General features: G+C 49.8%; 1 long non-coding RNA gene across 1 annotated transcript; it reads right to left on the bottom strand.

Annotated features, from left to right (window-relative positions):
* Positions 1 to 3,487: 3,487 nt before the first annotated feature.
* On the bottom strand, positions 3,488 to 5,862 carry LOC104515430. Its single transcript, XR_727942.1, has 2 exons — positions 5,682 to 5,862; positions 3,488 to 4,857 (listed from the first exon to the last, which is right to left on the bottom strand). It is a non-coding gene; the product is annotated as an uncharacterized LOC104515430 (long non-coding RNA).
* Between the last annotated feature and the right edge of the window lie 2,074 nt (positions 5,863 to 7,936).

The raw sequence follows: 7,936 nt of genomic DNA, 5'->3' as shown, positions 1-7,936 counted from the left end.
CCCCCTCCCGCGCCCTCTCCCCCCGCCTCCTCTGCTCCTGCCTCCTCGGCTCCTGCCTCCTCCTCTGCTCCTGCCCCGCATTACTTCTTCATGGCCTCTCCCTCTATAAATCGCCTTCCGGAATGGAATGCTAGGAGGGAAGAAGGGTGCAAGACCAGGTGGAGGGGAACCGTGATCACCCTGCCTGCTGGCTTGGGCAATGCTTTCACTGCTCCAACTCTTCTCCCACGTTCCTTTAACCGTGCCTATTTACTGACTCTCAGCGTAATTAATGGAAGTTCTGGGTTTCTTCTCCTGCACATCATTTCTGCTGTAGCTGTTGTAGCGTTTTATCTGGGGAGCCAGCCTTCTGGGGTGTCACACCTTGCTGCGTGCCTCCCAGTCTGACGCTGGCGACGGAGGTTTGTGTTCAGAGCAGCCCCGTGAAAGGAGGAGGCCGGTGTCCCGGAGGGATGGGGATGTTCTCCTTTTGCATCGAGTTGTTTCCCGCTCCAGCGAGTGCATCAGTACGGTCGGGGTCCTGCCCCGGGCGCTCCGCTGAGCCCGCGGTCACGCAGCCCGGTGTCACTGCCGGTCCCTGCCCGGGCGCCGTCTGGGATGGGATTGCGATGCTGACCCCATGGGATGCTTCCCAGGTGCAAAGAGGGTGTGTCCTCCCAGCCAAGTGTTCTGTACTGATGGGGAGCAGCAGGAAGAAGTGGGGCAGGGATAACCCTCTGCCCGAGCAGGGCCACCCTGAGGCATGTTCAGGTCAGCTGGTGTTGGGGGAAACGCTTCACGTCCTTGGAGGCAGCCCACAAATTCCCCGATACACTGTCGAGCTGTTAATTCTCAGGTACTGAGGCTAAAATACGCGTTTTCTGACACCCTCCGTCTTTGCACTCCCACTTCTTAAGAACTTCCCAAAAGGATTTGCACAGCTGTAACCGATTTGGATGGAGCGAAGAAGCCAGTTTCAATGAGCAAGCCTGGTGCACGAGGCCGGTCCCACCTTCTGAAATCCGTGGAGTCGGAGGAAGGAAAACCTTCTTGCGTGGCAGAGCTGGCCAGGGAGCCTGGATGGTGCTGGGGATAACACGGGTCCTGGTGCTGCCCTCAGCCTGGTCGTTACCGGGGTGGTTTGTGTGGGTTTGGCTTTTGTGTTAACTGTCCTCTCTTTTCCTCAGGACAGAGTCATCAATCTGGTTGTCGGCGGCTTAACGTCCTTGCTGCTTGTAGTGAGTATCCTGCATCCCATCCCGTGTTTTGTGCCTCCCTTAGGTGACGGGGTGAACACCAGAGTTCCTCCCCAAAACAGGCAGGGAAATTTCACTGCGGAACAGCTTGGGGCCCAGGTCATCACCTCGGGGTCTGCTGGAACCTGGACACTGGGAGAGGAAAACACTTTTCTTCAAGCCATGTTTTAAGATCTGGCCATGCCATAAAAAGTCCCAGATCCATGGGCAGATTGTCCTGAACCTGAGGCTGGGGGAGATGACAAAAGGGCTGACGCCCCGGGAGAACGTGTTTGCTTCTGTGTCGGAATCATTCCCCCCTCCTGAGTCCACAGTTCCGTCAAAGTGCTTTTCCACCAGGATGTTCCGTTTCCCCCCAGCCCTTCCCGGGGTGGGAGTTCCAAGAGCTGGGTGCAAGCGCTGCGGTGTGCCGGCCGGCGGGGCGAGCGTCTTCTCGTTGCAGCAGAAAACCCTCATCTCTGTTTTCCTCCATCCAGGTCACTCTAATCAGTGCTTTCGTCTTCCCGCAACTACCTCCGAAACCTGTGAATATCTTCTTTGCTTTCTGCATCTCCCTGTGTTGCATTTCTGCCGGCATCCTTGTAAGTACCGCCACGTCTGCCCCCGGGCCTTTGGGCCTGTGGCCGGGGATGAAATCGGAATAAAAGCTGCTTGATGTGGTGCCGCCTTCTTCTTTACGCTCTCCTAGAAAAGCTTTCCCGCCTCCCTAAAACAAGCTGAGGAACAAGGGGTAACCGGCTCGTTATTCACCACCGAGCACGCGCGGCTCAGCCTTCTGCAGGGCAGCTGTGACGCCAGACTCGTCACCTCTGTGACAGTGCCAGCTGCCAGCAGAGACACGAACGCAGGGAGCAGAGCAGGGAGATGGGAATGCAGAGGGGGATTGCGCAGCTGGAGCTGAACACCCAAACTGGGGCCAGCCAGGCACCTGCAGAAATCCGGACCCTCTGGCATGGGGGATGAGTTACAGGGCAGGAAGCTACGGCCGGTGGCACGTTGTCGGGGTAGTAGCAGAGGTTCCTCTGCTCAACTGTTGTAGCATCCCGAGTGTTGGCAAAGGGAGCTGGCAGGTCAGAGTTCATGGAATGGTTTGGGTTGGAGGGGACCTTCAAAGATCACCTAGTCCAAGCCCCCGCCATGAGCAGGGACACGAGTGGCTCCTTCCTGTGCTGGAGCTTCTCGTACTTGGGGCGTTCTCCTCCCTCCCGCTGTCACCTGGAACGGCTGCAGCCCGGAGTCCTGCCCCCCACCGCTGGGTAAACTGGGAAGTTGCTCTGCGTTGCCTGGTCAGTACCAGTTTCTGGTTCACAGCAGCCGTGACTCTGCCCAAGACAGACTGTGTAGCGCTCGACCTAAGCCGGGTTGAGCTCGTTTTGTGTGTAAAACCCCCCCAACCCACCTCCCCTCCTCAGCAAGGCTGACAAGACAACCCACGTCTTCATAGCTAACCCAGTACCCTAGTTTCACAAACCAACAAACAAACAGCCTTGCTTTGGGGAGAAACACCAAGTTCCTGTGTGTTCCAGAAGCATGCTAAGAAAACAAGTGGTATTTCCTAATGTTAAGAACATGAAACAAGAGGTATTTCCTGAAGTTAAGAACACGAGCCAGACTCTGCCTGGTGTGCTCTGGTCAGATGGGGCTGGTTGTTTTAAAGTCCGGAAGTTGGCAGTTCAGTTACCACAAAAAGTTTCCTCAGGACCACCTGGCATTTTGAAGTAATACAAACTCCTCCTCTCTTCTAGATCTACTGGTATCGACAAGGAGACCTGGAACCTAAATTCAGGAACCTGATTTACTATATATTATTTTCTATTGTCATGTTATGTATATGTGCCAACCTGTACTTCCATGAAGTGGGTAAATGACGGACACTGGGAACACCCAGCGGCGACGCTCCCGTGTCAGACTGCTTCCAGCTCGGCTCTCGGCTCTCCGTGAGACACCCAGGGGAGGACAATCGGCCTGAGAGGAAAGAAGTGGGTTGTGCAAGGATAAATCAGTACATGATTTTCATGTAAATGTATATGTAATGTCCCTCTTGTTGGGGAGAATTCTTGCCATAAGATGTGACATTCTGCTTTTTTTTGAAGAGCTACTGTTGCACTTAATGAACATTCCAGTTGTACTGATGTTTCAGAACGGCACGAGCTTTTTCATTTTGGAAAAAAACCTGCATTTTTTTATTACTGCACAAATAAACTGCAGCACTGCAAGGATCTGTAGCAGTATCAATAAACGGCATCTTACAGTTACGTAAGACAAATACTCTTTATTTCGTTTAAACTGAATATACAATTATTTCTGTTCCCTAGGCAACCATTTGAAACTACAACTTATTTTTCACATTAACAAAACCACAGACTGAAAAAGACCAACTCTTGATTATGAAGAGCTAATTACAGAAATAAATAAAATAATTTATACATGAGTCTTTAGTTTCTATAGCTTTTTCTCTCAATCCCTAGCTAACAGGCTGCTGCTCAGCCTAGTGTCTGTTTCAAACCCTTGAAGGCAGGAATTAACTGGCTTCCTGTGCCCCCGAGGCCCTGTGCCCAAATTCTCACAGAGCTATTTCTCCAAGACGCTGTCCCCTCCTCACCACGCCACATCTACTGACTTGCTGCCTAAATCACCTCCGGAGAGGTGGCTGGTAGTGTCATGTAAACAGCGAGAGACATTGTTCCAGCCTACTCACGACGACCTCCAAAGACGTTACAAGCTTGTGGGGGGAGGCTGGTGGGTCCCAGTAGCTTCCCTTTCTCATAGCCCTTCCCTTTTTACACAGCTTGCTGTAGTGATGAAAGAAAAGAAAATAAAAAATAATTAAAAAAAGTTTTTCACAAGTGATCTTTCCGAGCTCTGTCCGTTGCCAGCAACGGGCTCCTCAGGAACAAGCAGACCAGGCGAGTCCCATAAGCATCTGTGTCCAGTCCTGTGCCGCAGACGTACTAACAAGCCAGATGAGACGGGAACACAGACCATTTCTTCACGATGCTGCCCATGCTCCCTGAAGGCTTTGATGGAATACATTCTTCCTGAAGTGTAACAGTCTCTTACTCCACGTATTACGAAAGTCAGTAAGTGCAGGAATCCTCACCCACTCTTCACGAACCATGTGCAAACTACTTCTTGCTGCGGCACCGAGAGGCTACAGTCCACAATCCTTGACTTCTGTCCAGTTCTCTGGATGCGCGGTTCAGCACACCAGTAACAAGTCAGATGAGAGCTGACCACGTGGATCCTAGCAGTGAGCACTGCAACAGGGATTCTTCACCACACGGAGACACCCTGGCTGAGACGCAGTACACCAGGCTTCAGTTGGCTGCTCTGTAACCCTTTACAAATGAGGTAAACAGCCTGAGCAGAGAAAGTGCACTGTAGCCACGTCAAACCGGAAGTTTCTGTTTGAAGACACGGACTGACTGCTTTCTTTGGAAATGTGGCACAGGGTTGTAACTAATTTCACAATGCAAACACGGTCAATAGAAAACGGACACGACTACTGCTTCTCAGTGACAGCTCACTAAGTCTTCAACGTCCTTCGAATCTTCCGAGTCAGGACTGCCCAACGCTGAGCCAATAATGTGTGACCCATCTCCGTGATGCTGTAGGATAGGATCTGTCAGGAGACATGGAACAGCAGAACGATTAGTTACTGTGCCATCATAAAAAGGTACCGCATACACACTTACGAGACAGAAACTGCAGACTGGAATTTTAACCATTTTAATCAGTGTTACTCAAATGAAACCAATCAGTTCACAATTTCTAGTCTCAAGGTAACTTGTGGCTGCTATGGATGCAACTGGTCTGACTCACGTTTGGATCCAACGAGAATTACTCTATCAGGCTCAGGGCTGACCCTCAGATGGCTCTGCAGGGAACTCCCTTCCTCTGTAAAGGAGTATTCGTTAACGTGCAGAAGTGGGAGAATGTATTTGTGCTGCTTCCAAGCCTGAGATGACTCTTGGCATTGGGAAGCTTGGCACAAGCTAGCAAGCCCTTCCAGGTGAGTGCTGTGCAAACCCTGAGTAGCCCAGCCCCTCACCAGGAGAGGTATCAAGTGCATTTCTGATGCCTCTGATCTTCTCTCGATTAAGAAACGAATTTCAAGCACCAGGCATGAAGAAACGCACACTAGAGAAAGAGTTACTTATTAACCTACGTGTACTAATTCAAGGGTCAAGGGTGATGGAAACAGCTCAGCAAGTGATGACGCAGCTGCTGTCCTGATGCTTCTCCCACAAGGTTAAGTGGGACTTCTTCCGCTTCCACTGACACAAGCAGGGTAACTGACTAGCTTAAAGTTCCATAGCAACGACACGGAAAAGTATTTAAGGGACAGCAAGGATCTATAAAGCATTGTTTACAGGAACCCCAAAGTGCCGTACCGCTTTAATGAATCCTAGCTCCAGCATCACCCACATGAAGGGACAGTTGTACCTGTTAGAGTTGTCAGGGGCAGGACTGATTCACCGTCGATATCATCCGTCGTCTGGATAAAACCATGGGAAGAAGGAACAATAAGCACGGTCTCATCATCTATTGTAGGCTGATCAACTTGTTCTTCTATCGCCGGAGAACCCAGGTCCTGCATGACACAGAAGAGCAGGACATGAGAGTGTGTTCTTGGTAGCATAAACAGACAAACCTGCTTTGGTCAGCCATTCTCCATGTAAGCAACAGACTCTCGGTATGGATTTCACCTCACGAAACCCAAACATCAGCACTGGAGCTAGATTATTTCAGCATTTACAGGGTGTGCCTGTTTTACAGGGCTTGTTTCATCCTAGTGCAGGCATCGAAAAACAAGATGAGAAGCATTCAACCCCACGAGCAGTATGAGGGCCGGGGGAGAGGAAAGGAGAGACTGCAAGGTGGTGATAAACTGTTCTCTTGTATGTCAAACATTTTGTCTAGAATTCTAGAAAAATTAAGCTTTTCCACTACTTGGTGTCTAGATGTCCCGAGATACTGGAGCTGCTCCACAAACACCAACAGCTTTACCTGAACCTAATACTTTGCTTCCCAACTCCTGCTTCTGTGTCAGGTTTTAACTACTGGACACAGAGCTCAAAAGACCCATTTTAACTGCTGTGACTGGCTGTCCCTGTCACTTGCTGACTGCAGGGTGGCTTCAAAAGGTTTGAGCTGAGCCTCGTTATATAAAAATATGGGCAACACACTGATGCCTTCCAGGTACAAACTGTCAGTACCCTCACCCTTTCAGTTCCCCAATAGCCGCTGCTGCTCCTCTTGGCTGTCTCCTGCAGTGTGAGCACCGAGATGGCAGCAGTATGTCTGGCTTACTCAGTGTCACAGCTCGCTCTGGCAAACTCCTGGTTCTAGGCATCCTAGACAGTATTGCCAGAATAAGCAGAGAGATTTGGATTCCAGTTTGTGTGTCTAAGGTTTGTTCAAGCTTCAGGAATCACTGATGCACAATGCTAGCAAGTGCTGCTCACAGACTGGAAGGTACTTGGCTCTGTTTTCTGAGGGAGCAGGAAATGTCGGGGAGAGGTTACAGCCTTCTCTGTTCAAGAAAATCCTGAGGCTCCTCCACCTCGTTATAGGAAAACTTATTTCTTACAGAGTTTCACAGTGTTTTTGCAAAGGCAGCTGCTTGAAAACCCTTTCCCTGGTGCCGCTGAAGGAGTTTGCTGGCAGCTCAACGATTTAAAGTCCGTCCCGCCGTGTACCCATTCATGCAAGGCACAGTACGCCCCACCTGCAGAAGCAGCTTTCTGCAGGGTACAGCTGAACCTGCCCACGGTAAGTAGCGTGTCGCAAGGCTGGCAACTGGGAAAAGGAGGTGTGAAAAACTAAAGAAGCCATTGTGGCAAATGGGCACCTTTCCCAGCCAGAAATAATAAACCCCTGCAGCACGACTGCCTGCTTCCCACTGCGCACACCCACCGTGACAGTACAGTACTGGCAAGTGCATAAAAATAACCCTGACTTAAAGAAAGCAAAATTTAGGTATGTCTTTGTAGAGTAACTTCTCACTAAGAATCACTCGCAGACAGTTCACTATTCCCTGGGATTTAAATACCCACGTCAAACTTGAATCTGACTACAAGTATAAGGCAAATCAGAATTGCAACCTCGAGTTTGTTTTGCTGAATAGAATAGAAATGGGTAGTACCACTTTATCTCCTGCTAGCCACAAGCGACTTCTGCAACGTGCAACTAGAAATGATGTCTATAGCAAAAGCTGAAGAGTAGAAAGCTCTTGGGCTGCCTCAACTGTTGAGAATCTTATCCCAACTATGTCAAGCACGAGACATGAAGAGAATCTGCATTTCTGCATCCCGGGTGCTGGAGCTGAATAAAATTGAAGCCAGAGTGAGCTAAAATGCTTCAAATTCCCATTTAACAGACACTTAACTGCAGTTGTATGCTTAACCAAAATCCTCCAAAATAGAAACTGGTGCACCTCAAAATACGTTACTAGATTCAAAGAGCATAAACTACACACTCTACGTCACCTCCCTTTCTCATCAGTCTCTCTACCTGTGAAATACATGTGTTGGAGAACCAACAGCCTAGTTTAAAGCAGCAGCATGCAGTGGTAATCAGATGAAGGCAACTGTTCAGTGCCACTCATATTCCCACTTCCCACAGTCATCCTGCAAAAGCATCCTGAGTAGAAGCAACTCCATAGGCAGTGAGGTATTCAGTCATAGAATCATAGAATC

This window comes from Eurypyga helias, unplaced genomic scaffold (genome assembly GCF_000690775.1).
Source record: "Eurypyga helias isolate BGI_N326 unplaced genomic scaffold, ASM69077v1 scaffold27299, whole genome shotgun sequence".
Taxonomy (NCBI): domain Eukaryota; kingdom Metazoa; phylum Chordata; class Aves; order Eurypygiformes; family Eurypygidae; genus Eurypyga; species Eurypyga helias.
The sequence above is the reverse complement of the archived record's forward strand: the minus strand, read 5'-3'. Positions and strand labels throughout refer to the sequence as shown.